Source organism: Panthera leo, chromosome A2, assembly GCF_018350215.1.
Source record: "Panthera leo isolate Ple1 chromosome A2, P.leo_Ple1_pat1.1, whole genome shotgun sequence".
Taxonomy (NCBI): domain Eukaryota; kingdom Metazoa; phylum Chordata; class Mammalia; order Carnivora; family Felidae; genus Panthera; species Panthera leo.
In genome coordinates this window covers 126,197,255-126,217,242 of record NC_056680.1, presented here as the reverse complement: position 1 = coordinate 126,217,242, position 19,988 = coordinate 126,197,255, and the positions used below count along the sequence as shown (strand labels likewise).

General features: G+C 40.2%; 1 protein-coding gene across 4 annotated transcripts in view; it reads left to right on the top strand.

Moving 5' to 3' along the window:
- ELMO1 (engulfment and cell motility 1) overlaps positions 1-19,988 on the top strand; it is a 530,544-nt gene that overhangs the window by 123,944 nt on the left and 386,612 nt on the right. The gene's annotated exons all lie outside the window — the stretch shown is intronic.

Genomic DNA, 19,988 nt, shown 5'->3' with positions numbered 1-19,988 from the left:
GGCTAGGCACATTTACATCCGTTTGTGGGTTTCTTCCTCAAGACTAACCTGTGTTGTAAACAGTATTGGCTTTGGTTCACAGATAAGAAACTGAACCACGAAAGTCCAATGGCTTGGCCAATATCTCACGAGTAGTAAATGATACAATCAAAAAATAAGTTTAGGTTTTTGTGCTTCAATCACTTTGCCTTTTGGGAATTTCTAGAAGAGCTTAGTGTTTAGTTAGTTTAATGAAGAATTCACTGAAATACATAGAGTCAATATTGTCCTCATGGAACTTTATAACCTTGTGGACTTGGTGGGGAGGAAAGGCTCAAGCCCCCTGAACAGTTTTCATGACAACAAGGTAGTCAGTTCTGGGACAGAAGTGAATACAGAGTGCTCTTAGAGGAGCGGGTTATTGGGTGACCTCAGGCTCCAGACTTTGTTCCTCCCAATCAGCAGTCCCTGGAGCGACCATCAGTTTACCTGTGAATCAAGTGGTTGTGCAAGGTGGAGGCTGTAACGAGGGTCCTGCAGTTACCGTGAGGGCTTGCTGTCCCCAGAGGAGTGTGTGTGTATGGGGGTTGGGGGCAGATGGTAATTCAGTCCAGCCCAGTAGGAGTATAGCCACAGACTTGGGAATGCTTCTCAGAAATTGCTTTGTTCTTCCCAGATGGACACTGGAATTTTCATAACTGATCGTGTTTTTCTCTTCCTACTAATTGACAGAAAGCTGAGAGTCAACAAGTGGACTAGATTTCCTGGCCTGTGTTATATTTAATTTTACTTGTTCCTTTCTACCAACACTTAGTTTCCTGTCTTTATTTTCCCTTAGCTTCATTTTCTTACTATTTTTCATTGATTCTTTACTGATTTATATAATCTGCATGCTCTTCTTCGTGAGGTAAAGAGGGTATAAATAAGTAAGTTAAATGTTAGCAGTTAAACATATTGCTGTGGATATCTTTAAGCAGAATACGGTCTCATTTCAACTCGGTTCACCTTTTAAAGATAACTAAAATATTACAACTTTTAGGGTATTATCAGAAAAGATTGGATGGTTTCCTACTATTTGGAGCATAATACGAAAAAGTGTAAAAAGTATTGAGTGATATAATTATAGGGCGATAGAAGTTATAATGGATTTTTCAAATATCACCAATTAGTGGGCAGTGCTATCAGTTTTGTTGGTTGCAACAGCCTAAAAAATGAGAATAGAATAGATCACATCACTTCACCTGTGTTGTTTTTTTTTTTTTTAATGTTTTTATTTATTTTTGAGACAGAGAAATACCGAGCATGAGCAGGGGAGGGGCAGAGAGAGGGGGAAACACAGAATCTGAAGCGGGCTCCAGGCTCTGAGGTGTCAGCACAGAGCCCGACGCGGGGCTCGAACTCACGGAGTGTGAGATCATGACCTGAGCTGAAGTCGGACGCTCAACCGACTGAGCCACCCAGGCGCCCCTCACCTGTGTTGTTTGTAAATCCTTGTGTCGTACACACACATATACAGGACATGTGTATTGTGCTGGTTTTTTTTTAACCTTGGGTTGTGGTAAACCACAGCCCAAAGTCACGGAATCACAATATCCCTGCATTTGGTTAATCTGTATTGACTTGTGTCCCCTGGTGGCTGTGCTGTAACCTGTCATCATTGGCAGGAGACCTCAGTGTACTGTAGATGACTAGGATGAGATTCTCAGACTGTAGAACATACTCATTGCAAGGAGAACCTTTTAGAAATGGACATTTTCAGATCCCACCCCTAGAGACTCAGATTGAGCTGACCTTGGATATGGCCTAGGATTTTGCAGTTTAAGAGCCTCCATGGAATTCTAATGGAAACCCTAGGACCACCTGGGGGGATATAGCTCTGGGGCTGTTTTTTGGTACCAGTACTGTGTGTACCACAGAAGTTATGCACTAAGTTTGACTTAGAAGTGTGTGTGCAGCCAATTCTTGGAATAATTTAAAAATTCATAAAATATTTATGCTTTTGTTCTAATGAAAATTAATGTATACACAGAAAATTCAAACCACTCAGAACAGTGGGAAAATTATTAAAATAAAAAAAATTTAATGTTTTATTTATTTTGGAGAGAGAGAGACAGACAGACAGACAGACAGGCAGGCAAAGTACAAGTGGGCAGGGGCCAAGAGAGAGGGAGACACAGAACCCAAGCAGGCTCCAGGCTCTGAGCTGTCAGCACAGAGCCCAATGCTGGGCTTGAACTCGTGAACTGTGAGATCATGACCTGAGCTAAAGTTGGACGCTTAACCAACTGAGCCACCCAGGCAGCCTGGGAAAATTGTTATTTTATCAGGCATCTTAGTTGTTTTTTAGAAAATCTTGTGTTGCCTGAGAACATTGTTAATGTTGAGTTTGAAAGGGACCGCCACCTATGTTTGTCATCCAGTCTGTCTGTCTTCAGGGGGCAGTAGCAGAGATTATTCTTTTATTAAGAGTTTAGGGAACGAGAAGACTCATCTTCCCAATCATCGCTCTTTGTTTGTAAATAGAATGTCATCACTCTTCCTCCTGCAGCTGTTAGTGGGCACAGCTGTGTGTGCATGTGATACAGAACTCACATGTCATGCACAGGGCAGGAGAGACCTTGGATCCTGGGTCACAGGCGCAAACCTGGGCTGCCTTCAGTCTGCTGTTAGGTTAGTGCAAATACTCCTATACATAGAGCCCATTTTCCATTTTAGCCTCATTTTGGTTACTTACAGCCCAGTGAGTTGTTAGGTAATATTTGCATTACCATGGTAACTGGTGACTAATTTTTGAAACTTGTACATGTTCTTCTTAGTTACTGATTTCCCCTTGCATATGAGGTGGTCTCCCCCCTCTGCCAGAGATAAAATATCACCTGTAATTTGAAAGAAGAAAAATTCTCCAGGCTCGACAAGCTAATGCATTTTGTGACTGATGGACGGATGCTTGTAATTCTCTTCTAATATCCTCAGGAAGGCACCTCCCCTACTTTTCTCATGTTATCCAAGTGCATTTTTCCAAAATAGTCTCATTTGCTTATTGGGCCATTAACTTTGGTTTTTCAGTGGGAGAGAATATTATGTTGTTGAGCAGTGTTCAGCAAAAGCATAGCATAGAAATCCTTACAGAAAGTTAAGGTTTAGCTACTCACAAGCTCAAATTCTGCCCCAGAAATTTTTATATTTCAGGGTGATGTCCGAATGAAAGAGAGAGAGAGAGAAAGAGAGAGACAGAGGCAGGAAAAAATAAAAAATAAAAAGTGAATTGTGTATCTTTTTTCAGCTTTATTGGGGTATAATTGACAAAATTGTAAGATCTTTAAAGTACATGGTGATTTGACATATGTATACACTGTGTAAGGATTCTCCCCATCTAATTAATTAACACATCTATCACCTCATGTGCTTATTTATTTATTTGGTGGGGACATTTAAGTTCTGTTAGCAAATTCAAGTTATATTACACAGCATTATCGACTGTAGTCATCATATTTTGAATTAGATCTTTAGACCTTGTTCATCTTATAGCTGAAAGTTTGTGTTGTTTTACCAGTCTCTCCCTATGTTTCCTGTCTCCTATCCAGCCCCAGAAACCACTTTTCCACTCTCTGTTTCTATGAGCTGGACTTAAGTGATACCATGGAGTATCAGTCTTTCTCTGTGTGATTTATCTTACTTAGCATAATGCCCTCAAGGTCCATCCATGTCCTTGCTAATGGCAAGATTTCCTCCTTTCTCATGGCTGAATAATATTCCACTGTGTATATGCCACATATTCTTTTATCCATTCATCCATCGGCAAACACTAAGGTTGTTTCTACACCATAGCTGTTGTGAATAATGTGGCAATGAACATGGAAGTGCAGATATCCCTTTGACAGCCTGTTTTCATTTCCTTTGGATAAATATTCAAAAGTGGGGCTGTTCGTTAATATGATAGTTTTATTTCTGAAGAGTTGAGGAACCTCCATGCAGGTTTCCTTATTGGCTGTACCAATTTACATTCCCACCAACAGTGTATGAAGGTTCCGTTTTCTCCACATCCTGGCCAACACTTGTTTATTTATTTGATGATAGCCATTCTAACTGGTGTGAAGTGATATCTCATTATGGTTTTGATTTGCATTTCCCTGATAATGAATGATGTTGAGTACCTTTTCATGTACTTATTGGCCATCTGTGTGTCTTTGGGAAAATGTTCATTCAGTTTCTCTGCCCATTTTTAAGTGGGATTGTTTGTTTGTTTGTTTTTGCCATTGAGTTGTGTGAGTTCTTTATATATTTTGGGTATTAACCCCTTAACAGATGCAGGATTTGCAATTATTTTCTCCCTTTCCATGGGTGGCCTTTTCATTTTGTTGATGGTTTCCTTTACTATGAAGATTTTTAGTTAGACATATCCTACTTGTTTATTTTTGTGAATTGTGTGTTTAAGTACTCTGGTGGAATTTGTCTTCCAAAAAATTTTTATATAGAGAGACTGCTAATAAGCATTCTAGCTCATTATCCTCATTTCAGTCTGATGATGTGTGTGTTATTGTCTCCATTTTACAACGAGGAAGGTGAGACCGAGAGAGAGGTTAAGCAACAGGTTGTATAGGTCACGCAGATGGGCAGTGGTTAAGCTGAGTCTTGGACCTGGGTGGGTCTTTCTTCAAAGCTTTCTAGGCCATCTCCTGGAAACATTCTGTCCCCACTGCCCAGGCCCCAATTTGTTTATGATTCTTTTCTGTGGACCCCAGACCACTGATCCTGATGGTAATTGCCTCACGAAAATACATACAGGAAGTTACAGCCAGCTTCTTGTGAGCATTTGTTACCAGCTTCAGTCTGTGGCTTCCTTATTCCCTAAAAGGGTAACTTGGAGGAAGTTGTAACAAGTAGTGTTCCACTCCCTAGAAATTAGCAGAGTACAGCTGACCCTTGAACAACAGGGGTTTGACCTACCCTGGTTCAGTTATACATAGATTTTTTTCAATAAATATAGTACAGTACTGTAAATGTATTTTCTTTATGATTTTCTTAACACCATTTTCTTTTCCCTAGCTTACTTTCTTGTAAGAACACAGTATATAATACATATAACATACACAATATGTGTTTCTCAGCTGTTTATGTTGTCGGTAAGGCTTCCAGTCAACAGTGAGCCATTGATAGTACAGTTTTGAGGGAGTCAAAAGTTATATGTGGATTTTTGACTGAGTTGGACATCAGTGCCTCTGACTCCTATGCTGTTCACAGGTCAACTGTACATTTTCATTTGGATTGTATGGATTATATAATTGTGCAAAGTAGTATTATTGTACTAATACCGTTCTTTTTAGGAAAGTTGCTTTGTCATCCTTAAACCTAAGCATTAAGAGAGAACAGGGCATAGTGAAGGATGCCTTTGGTAGACTGTATGTTCCACTGTTAACCCCCTACTAAGACCTGTTTCAGAATGTCTGAAGTATAGTGATATACCTTGGTAGGATCTTATTTAGATTAATTCTTATTTTGTAGGAAGAGAGATGGCCAAGCCTCATCTGGGCTCTCTTAGCCAAGCTGGCTGCAACAACCTTTGGGAAGGAAATGGGGTCATTTGTGGGGCATCCCTTTTTATGCCATTCTCACTTCCCAGATGCTCTTGGTTCTCAAAGGCCTTGAGCCTCCTAGAACCTGGGTAGATAAGGATTGTGTCCCTGGGACTTGTATATTCTACTCGGTCAGGAGATCACTCAGTTAACCATGTGGAATTCACTTCAACTGTCATGCTTTGAGTACTGGGCTCCACAAAGGGCCTAGTGAGAAGAATATGTTCCATTCTCTGCATTCGTGATCTCACTCTCTAGTGGGGGGACATAGTCTTGAAATGGGCACAGGTTTTAAGGAAGGAGAGGAAAGAACCGAATAATTATAGGAGGGAGGAGGTCACCAAATGGGTCTTTGAGCAGGCTAACTATGTCTGATCTGAATTTGGGAAATATATTCATTTAAAGACCACACTCTTTTTGTGAGTTTTAGCATCCTGGCAGGCCAGTTCAGGAGTGCTCTGGTGGGGGGAACAACTACCATGAACATTTGTTGGATGCTTGCTCTGTGGCAAGCTGTCTGCTAAGCGCTTCGCATGGACTGTTTGTCTTATTAAATCTTCATGGAAAGCCTGTGAACCGGGTTTTATTGTTACATGTTCCATTTTACAGAGGGCACCGCTGAGGGTCAGGGGTGTAAGGAAGTAGGCTGGGATTGGACCCAGGAAGTCTGACTCAAGAGCCAGTGTCCCACACTCTTGGGCTGTGCTGTGAGGCAGGCATTTCGGCACGCCTCATCATGCCGTACCAGAAATGGGAGACATACCAGTTCTGGTGCTGGAGATGAAAATAGATTCTTTCATCATCTTCTTTTGCCTCCCTAGTTTCTTCTGCTGAAAGTCCTCATTCTACCAGCTCTTGACCTCCTGAAAGCCCTTGACTCGACATACATCCTTGACCCAATAACCCAATTTGATCAGCATTGTTGAGCCAAGTAGTTTGCTTTAAAACTTCTGCAGAGGTACACACATCACCAGTTGAGCCTCTTTTCCATTTGGAGCAAAGCTAGTGAGTCCAGGGGAATTGGCTTCATCTCTGTATGGGAGGATCAGCTTTGTGCAGAGATGGTGGATGACACCTCTGAACTGGGTCGGCTAACACAGGGGTACGCGTCTCCATCGGTCGCTACAGAAAATGAGAATAGGAGTGTCCTGTGGCTGGCTCAAGATCGCTGTAATCAAAACAGTTCAAATTTGTGCATATGCCTTGGGTAATTTTTTTTCAAACGTGCCCTTTTTTGTACGGTGGATGTAGGCTGTCTAATAAAGAGAGAGCAGGGGCATTTTTGTTAACCACATCTTTCTCTGTTCTGGGTTGGTGTCCTGAAGCACAAGACATCTCACGTCAACCTGGCTCATCTTCTAAAAGTGGCTAAAATCTTGTGGGGTTGGAGGTATTTCTGAGAAAAGATTGGGGAACTTTCTTCTATTTTAGGTATAATGTGAAAGTGCAAAACTTTTTGGATGATAAGATTCTAGGACAATAGAATTAATAGTAGGGGTTTTCAAACTGTAGATCATCCCTCATTAGTGGGAGTTACATCATTTTAGTCAATTGAAAGAGCTTTAAGAATGGACTGTAATAGAGAACAAAAATAACAGTCTGTTGCATGTGTTGTTTTGCTTCTCATACATTCATAAAATACATGTATAGTCTTAGTTTTGCCTTGGCTTGGGGGCAGAAGTGTTGGAGAGTCACTGAAGATCATTACAAGGGAGGGTTCGCTAGGGAGAATAAATACAAGGCTGTATGTGAAATAGTTTAAGGAAGCCTCGCGATTGGAGTGTGTTCTTCCCTGAAGAAAGTGTCACGCATCCACAGACCACCACCAACACTGCCACCAAACAATATACAAAGCAAACTGAGGCATGTCTTTTCCTGGGAAGCTGTCCTGCCCCTGGTTCCTGGGCAGGAACCAGACGGCAGCTCTATGGCCTGGTGCCCTGTGTCCTTTCCCTATTGTCACAGAGCCAACGGCACCACGAGCTGACACATTATCCTAGGTGGGCCCCCCATACTCTCTTCTGGGAATCTGAAATTCAGGGGTGAGTTGGGTGGTGGTGTTTGCCAGAACAGACAGTCATATGGAATCACATCTGATGGCAGATAAATCATCCCGCAAGTCAAATAGTTGGTAGAGCAAGCTGTAAGCGCACTGAGTAAAACCAGCCTGCAGGAAGGATTGAGGTAAGTGGGAATGAAGGCCCCCCGAGGGAGTCAGCAGCGGTGGAGAGGGAGAAGCTCCCATCCTGATTTCCCTCTCTGCTTTCTGTGTCCTGTCTTTGCACCCCTGAGAGAGGACCTGCCGGGGCTTTTCAGTCCCACCCCTTTACTTAAACCACTTTATGTTGGTCTTGGTTACTCTTGATCAAAGAACTTTCACGGGGATAGGCATTTTAATTTGAGCAAACCAGAGCCCAGGAATGTTGTAAATTTCCTGACCCAGCCACATTCCCTTTTCTGCTGCCTACGGTACAAGATTCTGGATTTGTTCAACAGAAGCCACTGTTGCCACCTCTGCAAGCTGCCCTCTGCCAGGTGTGACTGGCACGGGCCCCCACCTGCAGACCTGAGCCAGTGCCCCAGGACCGGGTCTCAGCAGGCAGGAATGCAAAGAAAAATGTTCCTGCTTTTCACCTTGCCCTGTCCACTCAGCTCTCCTGGGGTTCCTGACTCTAAGCATTTCTTCCGTGCTGCCCCTTTGCTCTCTCCCGTGCCTTTCTCACAACCTGCTGCCTGCTGTGGCCTTGTTAAAGACTCTACGTTCACATGTGCCTTGCTGCTGAGTTCTCCCTTTTTTTTAACTTGTGATTGAACCTGACTTTTATTATGGACGCTCCTTGCCCTGATGGCTGCTGGAATGCCTGTCACCAGCTTTTGGAAAGCACTGGACTCTCCTAGATAGGCTACTTGTACTGGATCTGCCAGCTTATAACCCAGGGCTGTCAAGCAGAAACAGCCATGCCAGGAGGAAAAAAAACAAAACAAAACTATGCATGCGTATGTTCGATAAAAGAAACTTGTATGGACTTCCCGGATGTGCCAGGCACTGTGTTGAGCCCAAGATAGTTCTAACCTTCGTGATTCTCAAAGTCCAGGAGGGAAGAAAGACAAATAAATATTTAGTCCAAATTAGCCAGTTATAATTGTTAAGTGTCACAAAGGACAAATGTAAGCATCCAGACCTAATTAAGCCTGGAGCAGGTGACATTTAAGCAGATATCTAAGACAAGGGTGCGGGGGGAGGCCCTTGAAATGGGCAAAATGTGGCTAGAGAGTTTTGCATAAGCCTCAATTCTCAAGGCCTTGTAAGGCCATATTAAAGATGTTAAATTTTATTCTAAGGGCATTGGGGAGCCTTATGGTTCTAAGCTAAACCATAAAGGACTACAGACTTCCCTGTGATTAGTCTGAATGTATCATACTGGAAGAGTGGTCAGCCTATGCTAGAAATGATCAGAAAACCATTTACTATGGAGAGGAAGGAAATGCAAGGGTATTTTGAAATAGATCTAGGGATTGACATCAAATGCTGGGTAGCTCTCTTGATTCCAAGGAGAAAATAGGACCAGATAAGAATCTTCTTGAAATGTCTGCCTTCAAAAAGCTTGCCACAGGGGCGTCTGGGTGGCTCAGTCAGTTAAGTATCCAACTCTTGATTTTGGCCCAAGTCACGATCTTATGGTTCGTGGGTTTGAGCCCTGCATCAGGCTCTGTGCTGACAGTGTGGAGCCTGCTAGGGATTCTCTCCCCGCGCCCCCCCCCCCCTCCGTTCTGATCCCCACTTGTGCTCTATCTCTCTCAAAATAAATAATAACTAAACTAAAAAAAAAAAGCTTGCTTTGTATTAACCTCCTTGATATCTTGGCTAAGGTTAATAATAACATATTGCAGTTAAATTGAACTGCTCTCTTTATTTATTTCCACAGTGCTGTCTTCTTGATAAATTTGTTGATTTGCACAGCCAGATAAAATGTTAATATAATTATCTGACTAACATACTCAATTTTAACATCCCTTTTGGGTACTCCTAATATAGAACATAAAACATTTTCTAACTTACATTCATAGGAAAATAAGTAGAAAAGAATCTTAATATTTCCTGTAGATTGGGGCATAGGAGTGAAAGAGGGAGAAATCTATTTGCTCAGATTTGACATTTAAGCATGTGATGGGATGAAAAAGATAAGTTCCTGATTTCATAGAGTTTTCAGTCTAGAGATAAACTAGATAGATACCAATTGATGATGGATGAGGGTCATGTTTGAAAAGATTATTGGGAATATGATTTTTGAATCAGTTAGGTTTATAATTTGATCCTCTGTGGACCTATGTGATTCAGTGCACATTTAAAAAATCTGTTAAGTAGAATCTGAACTCTTATGCTTTATTTTTTTTATTTTTTTATTTAAAAAAAATTTTTTTTAACGTTTATTTATTTTTGAGACAGAGAGAGACAGAGCATGAACAGGGGAGGGGCAGAGAGAGAGGGAGACACAGAATCCGAAACAGGCTCCAGGCTCTGTGCTGTCAGCACAGAGCCCGACGCGGGGCTCGAACTCACGTACCGTGAGATCATGACCTGAGCCGAAGTCGGACGCTTAACCGACCAAGCCACCCAGGCGTCCCATCTTATGCTTTATTTTTTAAACATCTGACTCATACACCATAAAATCTGCCCAGTTACTGTATATACTGCAATGGTTTTAGTGTATTTATAATATAATATGTAGTGTTTTACTTTTTAGATAGTAAGTCTGTGTCATGTCCACCTGGGGTACTTTCATTTTCCAAAACAACAGCTCTCAGATTTAAATGCAGATCACGTGTCAAATCTAGAGGTTTAGATTCCGTAGATGAGGGCTGGGGTTCGAGCATTTTTAACAAGGCTGTTGGTCATGATTGCACACTACCACTAGAAGTGTGAGCAGGTTCTGGATCTTTCCCCTTATTCCTGCGTATGATGAAAATCCACATTATGAAATCTTATTGGCCTGTAGGCCTGGGTGCTCCCTGAACTGGAGGCATCATTTTACTGTTGCTGAGAGAGCATGAGGTCCAATTTCTTACTTATTTAACCTGGCCATCAAGGCGTGTCACAGTCTCGCCCCAGGCAACATTTTCAGTGTTGCTTGTTTGTCTTGTTTTCTCAACTTCAGACAACCTGCCTGAATAAACTCTAAATAAACCTTGCTTCTGGAATTCAGTCCTGTTCTTCCTCCCGCCCCTTCCTCCTATTATCGTGTTTCAGGTACAGGACTAGGTGCTTTGGATAAAGACACAAAATAACATACTCTTTGCTTCTGGGGAGATGAATTTTCGCAACAAACACACACTGAAAGCAGTCTTATTAAAATAACTGCCATTTCAGGACAGCTGACCTCTTCTCCCTACCAATCCTAAATTGTTTGAGCTGGAAGAAACCTTGGCTATTTGCCTGAAAGAATCTTAACCCCAGTTCTGAAGATTAGTTTCTTAATTCAGTCTTCTTGTAAATTTCTTCCCATCTTTACTGCTTTCAGAATCATTGTTTCTTTAGTTATTGTCTGGTAGTTTCATTTGTAGAGAATCAGAACCTGCATGTCTTTGCTGTTGCCTTGAAATGATGTTTAACTATTTGTGTGCTAATTTGTATTTTCTTCTCCATGGGATTCGAAACACCTTGCAATCAAAAACTGTGTTCCACCTCTAGACCCCTCTTACAGTGTCTCACCTGGTTTCTTGAACAAAAAAGAAATAGGTGTTTGAGTACTGTTTGTTGATTTAATGTGATGCAGTTTTCTCTGTAAGATAGAAAGTACGATTAGTCTCTTAATAAATATGTATGATGTTGGTTAATTCAATTAACAGAATAGGCACATACACTTTCAGATTATTCACCATGGAGGAATTGTAGAGTGAATAAATGAATCTTAATGCTTCTCTAAGAGTCTTAAATCAATGTTAAAAAGTTGAGGTTGGCTTTTTGTCCCCCACAGCTTATTAATTATCTCTCTAAAATAAGTACACTATATATATTCACACACACACACACACACACACACACACACACACACACACATCTGAATTTGATATTCACACATTGCTGAATATCAATTAAAATTTTTAAGGGTTCATGAAGTCTCATAATAATTAAATCAGTTCTATGGATTGAAGTACTCCCTATTTGGAATAAATGACCTATTCCTGAGAACATGGTCAGCTTTAGGAATTTATCTCTAGTTCACTGCAATTGCCATGGGGAGGGAAAAATAAGAGCCCCCCTGTACCTTACAGTATACAAGTAAATCATTATTATGCAGATAATCAGACAGTAATATAATTTTAGTCAGCATTATCATTTTTATTTTCATTATAGCAAATTACAACCTCTAAGAATCAAACTATACTTATGAAAGATAATTTACCCCAAATTATGTGATTGTTCAATTCTGAGAAAGTGTATTTTACTTTATTTCACCCTGGGGATCTATTAATATTCATGTGGCTCACCTATCATAAGTTCTTCACTTTAGTCAATTGACTCTAAGGAAGCAGTAGTCACAGGAGAGCAGAGAGAATTCTAGGCTTAAATAAATGAATGCTTCAGACTTTCCGTGAAGGAAAATATGGGCCATGGCTTAGAAACTTTGTTGGCATTCTCTACCCCACCCCCACACACTCTTTTTCATTACATGAAGGAGAAGTTTTTGATAGTCACACTCCACTGTGGTGACCCATTTTCCAATAACCAGTGAACAACTGAATGCAGCTGTTTGCAGTTGGCTTTACATGTACATATGGTGAAAACATGTCACCAAGAACAGAGGTTGGAGCCAGAATTTTGACCAAAACAAAAAACGCTTTGAAATAATGTCATTTTGTGTTGCCTTGTGTTTTGGTCCTTTTAGGCTGTTATAATTTTATTTCTCACAGTTTTATTTCTCACAATTCTGGAAACAAGAAGTCCAAGACGGAGGTGCTGGCAGATTTGGTGTCTGGAGAGGGCCTGCTTCTTGGTTCAGAGGTGGTCATCTTTTCACTGTGCCCTCAACATAGCAGAAGGGAGAGAAAGCTCCAGAGGGTCTCTTTTTATAAGGGCACTAATCCCATTCGTGAGGGCTTTACCCTCATGACCTAATCACCTCCTAAAGGTCTCACCTTCTAATATCATCATATTGGGCATTAGGATTCAACAAACAAATTTGGGAGACAGAAGCATTCACTCTGTAGTAGTATCTTGCCACATGTGAACCAACACTTTTTTATAATTACTCCCCAGACCTTACATTTTGAATTTCTCCAAGTCAGGAACCAAAAGATTATTAATATTATTAACATTTACTTTATTTAGGTGGCGCATGGTGGCTCAGTCAGTTAAGCATCCAACTCTCGATCTTGGCTCAGGTCAGGGTCTCATGGTTCGTGAGTTCTGAGCCATGCATCAGGCTCTGTGCTGACAGTGCAGAGCCTGCTGGATTCTCTCTCTCTTCCTCTTTCTCTGTGCCCTTCCCCCAGTCACGCTCTTTCTCTCTCTCTCTCAAATATATAGACTTAAAAAAAATTCTACTAAAGAACATACTAGATTTTTCCCAGTTCAGTAGATGAAGATAGAAGGCCGGGGTTGAGCTATGGGCAAGATGATGGCCCTATGGCACACCTGGGTGTTTGATTCCTGTGATGTTATTTAGGATGAAGTGGTAGGTACTGCTTGGCTTCCCTCAGCCCTTCCTCAGCCCATCAAGCTCAACTTATTAAAATTGGAATACACACACAATCACACACACCCACACATGTGTATGTACTCCTCAGACCGTCCGGACCTTCCTCACGAGCTATGCAGCCCTGGGATTGGGCTTTGGCCAGCCACTGCCTGTTCTGGGAATGTCATCTCACCTCTATCCTGGTATTTTGTTCTCAGTGACTCAAACTAAATCGGCAGTAGACTTTCTGAAGTTTTCTGTAAAAACATTTTTTTGGGTGGTTTTAGAATTTCCTAATTAGAGTTTGGGAATTGGATGGGAGCTATCATTTTAAATCATTTGGTGCTTTTCCTCTAGGGAAGACTTGGAAGAATATATACTTATTTCAGGATGAAGAAAAAAAAAAAAGCCAGTCTAAGTTGAGTCACATAAATGAGAGGGCGCAGGAGAGAGGAGGTACTGACTGCCATCGGAATTACTCAGATGTCAGTGGTTTTATGACATGTTATTTAATGTTTACCACTGACTGTTGGATAGAGGCTATCATGGTGATTACACAGGCAGCTAACTTTTTTTTGCTTAGGCTCCCTAGCTTGGGTTTGGTAAGATAGGACTGCTTCTAGAATTGCAGGCAAAGATAAATGCCAGAGGTCATGATAATTCCATGTTCTCTAGTTTAGTTATTAAACCGATGAATAGGTTGACTCAAGTACTCAAACATTTAACTGTGTCATGCTCAGATACAGAATGAGTGACACACTCTGAAGGCAGGCACTTGTTTACCAAGAATGGCCCTAGAAACACTAGAATACTCCTAAACAAAACTAACAATAGTAAAAAACAAAACCAGTTATCAGTGGAGGAAAACAGTTCTGAGAAAGGCTCTGTGATTCTTACAATGTGTTCCAAAGCCAGCAACTTAACTGCAGATTTCCTAAGCACAATCTCATTCATGGTTTTTTTTTTTTTCTTTCAGAAATGAGGTTATTTTTGTCTAGCTATTAGACTACATTTTCTCAAAGTTTTAGGCTGGAAACAATATAGACATCATGTGTTTGTGTCAAAGGATAAAAGATTCATGAAACAGGGGCGCCTGGGTGGCTTAGCTGGTTAAGTGTCTGATGCTTGATCTTTGCTCCAGTCTTGATCACAGGGTCATGAATTCAAGCCCTGCATCAGGCCCTGCGCTGGGTATGAAGCCTACTTAGGGAAAAAAAAAAAAAAAAAAAAAAAAAAGATTAATGTAACAATAGTCACTTATACTATTTGGAAAGCCTTTAAAAAATTTATTTTTAATGTTTATTTTTGAGAGAGAGAGACAGACACTCAGAGCGTGAGTGGGGGAGGAGCAGAGAGAGAAGGAGACACAGAATCTGAAGCAGGCTATCAGCACAGAGCCCAATGCAGGACTCGAACTCCCAAACCGTGAGATCATGACCTGAGCTGAAGTTGGATGCTTAACTGACTGAGCCACCCAGGCATCCCCGGAAAGCCTTTTTTTTTTTTTTTTTTTTGTTATTTTTAGTATGTTATTTTCTGTATTATTTTATATTTTTAAAATGTTTGGGAAGACCTATCAGGATGAATTCATGACTATTAATGGTTGTGATCCACAGTTTGAAAAACATTTTATTACAAGGTCCCAGACACAGATTTCCTCATCTTTTAATCTCAATGTCTAGAACAGTGCTCAGTAGATATTTGTTTCATGAAAAATGACTACCCACTAGAACAGTAAGTCAGTGACCCAAGGGCAGACTTAAGGGGTAGGCATGAAACAAAGATCAAAAGAAAAAAGAGAAATAAAAAAAAAAAAGGGAAGAAAGTTTGGTAGACAGACTGGAGAGAGCAAAGAGATTTTAATCTCCACCTCTTTGCAGTTGTTTTCTGGATGTGACACTGGGTGACATAAGGGTTCTAGATTGCCCACTCTTTCCACTGTGATCAGAGTTAAGTTACGGTAATAATTATTGCGTGACCTTTTTTTTTTTATCTCCATTGTTCCAGCTGTCTATTGTTGCTTCAAAAAACACCCGAAACATAGTAACATAAAACAAAAACCCATTATCAGTGGAAATGATTAGTTATACTCATTGATAATCTGGGTCGGGGATTTGAACATGGCAAAGCAAGGTTGATGGCTTGTAATTCATTGCTTGGAGTCTCATTTGGAAGGACACAAATATCTGGGAGATGGAATCATTTGGAAGCTTCTTCACTGGTCTGTTTGGCTTCTGGATTGGAATGACTCAAAGGGTGGGCACCCATCAGCTGGGACCATAACCTGAAGTGCCTACATGTGGCCTTTGCATGTGGCTTGGGCTTCCTTGCAGCATGTAGCAGTGTTCTGAGAAGCTCCCTGCGACGGTACTTCCTAAGAGCCAGTGTTTCAAGAGAGCCAAGCAGGAGCTGCATGGCTTTTGATGACCTAGCCTCAGAAGTTCTCTGGAATCTTCTGCTATACTCTTTTGCTTGAAGCAGTCATAAGACTGCCCACAATCAAGAGCAGAGGACAAGGGACCACCCTCTATAGAAGGAGTGGCAGAGAACTCTGGGGCTTTTTCATGAAACCACCGTATGCAACATCTCTTTAGCTTTCTCTTTCAGAGAAGAGCTGTGAGACAGGTTTCCTACTTTCCAGAGATTATCCAAAGATTAAAATGTGTTTTTTCACTTTTGCTAGATTTCAACTGCTTAAGCTAAGAGGAAGAAGAAAATATAAAAGAAGAAAAGTAGAAGAAAGTTTACATCATTAAAACATACAGTAGCAATGAGACAATTTCCACTTCGATAAAGGATACAAGAGGCGAAAAGATCTGTTGCTTCTCTTTTTTGAGGATGGAGGGGGGACAGTGATTGTATAAATTGAGAAAGTGTTCACAGGAAAATAGAGGGAATTTATTAGGCACTTTGATATTTACTCCTTCTTCTGAGAATAATTTTGGGGGAAATTGGTTCACTTCCTTTACCACACCTAAAGTTTCAAGTCCAAATACAAAAGTGAGCATTTTGTTACATCAACTGCACTTGTAAACCAGTAAGTAACCACTCTTCATTTTTCAAAGATGATCATGAAGTTGGTGCTGTAGCTACAGAGAAAGATCTGAAAGAGACCTGGTGGGTTAATTGCAGTGCTGTCGAATCTCTGGTACTGATAGAGGTCAAGTTAACCTTGGCTATCAAGCACACTTGTCATTTCTCACTCCTGTCGGAGGGGGGGAAACCCCAACCAAAACATAAGTTTAAAAATGATTCATTATGACCTTATTTAAGATTTTGCATTTCATTAAGAGATGACTAGGAAGGGATAGCTTCCTCTTACATTATGGTTTTTAAAAATGTATTTCTTCCCTTTTGCCATTCTTTCTTTGCCCCCTGACTTTTATTTTTCCCTCCTGTGATCCCGTTTCTTCCTGCTGATTTTTCCTTTCTGTCTCTCTGTGACTTCATTTTTCTTTCACTCTATCTTTCCTCACTATCATCTTTAGGTTATTAGCCATCTTTTAAAAAAATGTCTCTTCCCGGGCTCTGTTCATCTACTTTTCTTTCTTTTCCCCTGTGTTCAGATGCCTTATCTCTTGTAACTTCAGACTTGCAAGCATTGTAGGTTTAGGTTTTTAGATATATAAAAAAAAATAATGAGGTGCCACTTTACTAATTTAGTGTAACTTATATAAAAGTCTTTTCTCAGTATTTGCTGCTCCTAAGCAAGCTGATATGAAGTAATCAAATTTCATTTACAAAATTTACACAAATAAGGTAAGCACATTGGAGACATATTAAAAAAAGAAGAGTCAAAATTGTTTAAATGATGACAATCCTGTTACTTAGAGAAAACTAACATTTCAGGATACATATTTGAGTTTGGATACATATTTGTTCTTGCAAAATGAGATCATAGCATACACATTTTTTCATAACTTGCATTTTTTTAAATTTGAGAGGCAGACAGCACTAGTTAGGGGAGAGGGGCAGAAGGAGAGAGAATCTTAAGCAAGCTCCACGCACAGTGTGGAGCCTGATGCAGGGCTCGATCCCACATTGAGATAACCACCTGAGCCGAAATCAAGAATCCATCACTCAACTGACTGAGCTACCCGGGTGCCCCAGCATAATTTACATTTTAATGTAATACATACTGGACATCTTAACATGTTAGTTAATATACTCTGCCTATTTCATTGTGTACTGAAGAATAAAAGGCTTAATACTAGCAAGACAATATGTAAGTCACCTAGCTGTGGTCATCCCTCAGTGAGTCATATTTTCTATTTATTTGTCAAACTTTCTTCATGGCTGAAAGTATTCAACTCAGTTTTAAAATCAGTTCTTTTTGTTTGGACTTTTTACTTGCCTTTTTTCTCTTCTGTTCTATTTTTTCTTTTGTTTTTAATGTTTTACTAATCTTAGAGAGGAGCACAAGCAGGGGAGCGGCAGAGAGAGAGAGGGAGACACAGAATCTGAAGCAGGGTCCAGGCTCTGAGCTGTCCACACAGAGCCCGACATGGGGCTTGAACTCACGAACCGTGAGATCATCACCTGAGCCAAAGTCGGATGCTTCACTGACTGAGCCACACAGATGCCCCTCTCTCTTTTGGTTTTTTAAAACAATACAATAGCGTCCATTCTTCAACCTGAGGCTTTTTGTGATTTTTTTCACTGTTTCCTTAGAAAATAGAAGTTTAATGATGAGTCAAAGAAACGGGGTCATCCTGGCTTATACAGTCACCATTTGTTAAGGACCCCCTAGGCACCAGGCACTTTAATGGATGATTTCATTTAAGCATTTAGGGCTCACAGAAGCCTTAGGGGTTTTGGAGTTTTAGGTTGCAGAGCTTCTGGCGGTGAATTTTGGAATTGAAATGAAGATCTTCTGTATTATTATGAAGAAAGTTCCATTTCAGGGGTTTTCAGAGGTGGTTCAGGAATTGCAGATGTATTTAGTTTATACAGCCTTTTAAAATATTATTTTGAGTTCTTTAAACATAAGTAAAAGAATCAACAGAAACTGTAATAAGAGCTTCATCATTATTAAGGTGCCAGGTTAAGTTGACTTTAAACAGACATCAATATGAAGCATTTCATTTCCTCCATCCCTGTGCATATATTTACACTGCTTATAAATGTGTCATTGACTGGGAAGATTGTACTGTTTTATTTTAAATCAGGCACGAATCCATCCATTCAAGCAAAATCATTAAGCAGGTTTACTGCTGCTGCACCTGTGTGCTGGCCCACATAGATCAGGGGTGGTTCAGATATATTGGCTTAGGAGCATGGCTGGTGTCCAGTAACAGGTGAAAATCTAATTTGATTCCTTTCTGTGAGCTTTGGATTTTTTTTTTTTTGGTCTGAATTTGAATATTTATCAGGAATGAGAGTTGAGATTAGATGTTAGTTATATAGATTTGAAAGAAAAGGTGTCCCATTGTACCTTTTCCAAGAATCCTTAGATTTCGAGTTAGGCTCTCAAAACATTTACCACTGACAGGTACATACGTGTGTGTGTGTGTGGTTGGCAGCATCCAAGGTGGCACCCAAGATACCCACCCCCTAGTGTTACATGCCCAGTATAATTCTCTCTCTTTGAATATGGTCTGGATCTGTGGATATGATGGGATGTCACTTCTGTGATTATCTCATACTGTATGTTCCAAGGCATTTGCATATGCAGTTAAGGTCCTTAATCACTTGACTTTGGGTTAATCAAAAGGGCGATTATCTTTGTGGGCCTGACCTAATTAGAGGGGCCCTTTAAGAGAAGCTAAAGCATTATAGAGATGCTCTCCTATTGTCCCTGAGAAGGAGAAAATTGTCATGTTATGGAAAAGGCTCCAGGATAAGGATGGGAGGAGAGCAACCCCTTGGAGTTGAGCATGGTTCCTTGTCAATAGCTAGCTTAAAAATGGAGGGAAGAGGGATCTTAGTCATACACAAGGAAACAAATTCATCAACAGTTGGAATGAACTTGACAGAGGCCTCTGAATTCCAAATTAGGATTCAGCCAACCAGCATCTTGATTTCAGCCCTGAAAAACCCAAGTAAAGGACCTAGCTAAAACGTTCTAGATTCCTGACCCATAGAAACTGTGACATTACACATTGTGTTGTCTTAAGCTTCTAAGGTTGTGATAATTTGTTACATAGCAGTAGAAAACTTGTACACGTGGAAATGCATCCAGATTTTCTCCACAGTGAGTAAGATAATAAAACACAAAGTAAATTGAATGTGGAAGCTTGTTATATTATTGTGATAATCATCCACAATACCAGATATTGAATTTTTATGTTACTATAAAAGCTTCCTTAATTCCTACTGATGACCTTGATAAAATACACATTTACAAACTTGAGCTCATAAAACATGTTAATATTAATACACTGCCTCTTTGTCTAGTTTAGGTTCTGAGGCATCATCTGAGGGATTTTTTTTATCCCCTTTTTAGAACAAAAGCATTTCATTATTTGAAAACCACTGGCTTGACTAATAGGCACTTTTTAAAAAGACTGCATTTTGGTTGTTTTAAGAATGTAACTGTTGGCAGGGAAAAGAAGAACAAGATTGTGCAAGGCTAATTTATAGTCAGCACATTGGTTTTAAATATATGCTTATATCTTTAATTATTCCCTCATTACAGAGTAATGCATAGATGTAAGAAATCCAGCCACTGCTTTTGACTCAGACCAATGAATTTTAGACTAGTGATATTATTGTCAAGCAGAAATCATTTAAATAGTAATTTAAAACTTTTTAATCA